The sequence below is a fragment of the Camelina sativa genome, chromosome 3 (assembly GCF_000633955.1).
Source record: "Camelina sativa cultivar DH55 chromosome 3, Cs, whole genome shotgun sequence".
NCBI classification, from domain to species: domain Eukaryota; kingdom Viridiplantae; phylum Streptophyta; class Magnoliopsida; order Brassicales; family Brassicaceae; genus Camelina; species Camelina sativa.
The window spans coordinates 3,300,934-3,301,637 of NC_025687.1; positions in this window are offsets into that span (position 1 = coordinate 3,300,934).

A 704-nucleotide genomic window follows, 5' to 3' on the forward strand; every position below is an offset into this window, starting at 1 on the left:
ACTTTGTATTAAACAGCATTCATCTACTAAAGACAATCATTTGCATTCTTTATCAACAAAATCGACTGCTTATTACTACTATTATTATTAATCATCCCTTTGTAAATATTAACACAAATTTCGCCAACTCTTTGTGATCTTTATCACAACTTCACAAGTAACCTGCTGCTGATGACGCAAGTATCCCATCTCTGTGTTCACCATATATATCACAATCACTCAATTGAAGTATTAAATACAGATGACATAATGATACTATCATCACCATCGTCATGAATCATCAACCAGACACAAACGAAGAAATATATAATCACTAGTCTGAAATTAGCGACACAAAACTGTAAAGAAATTGGAGATTTTATTTAAAATATAAATAAGCACAACTTTTTTTATACTATATCAATCAAAGAAAAATAATAAAAATAAAAGGGAAACCATTTTTTTTAACCTTTTCCCCTTCTTTATGCAAATTTTAGGCCTCGAATTTTCAAAAATTTCGACCTTCCGATCTCCAAATCTCTCTCTCCGCTTCCATCATCTTAGGATCTCTCTCTCTCAATCCCTCTATCTTGACTGATCGATTAGGGTTTTCGAGCTGAATTCGCTACTCGTACACCGCGAAGAAGCGTTTACCTAGATTCTAGGTTAGGTCTTTTTGGCGGATCTAGCCAAGTTCTCCTTTGTTTTTTTTTTTTTTTTTTTTT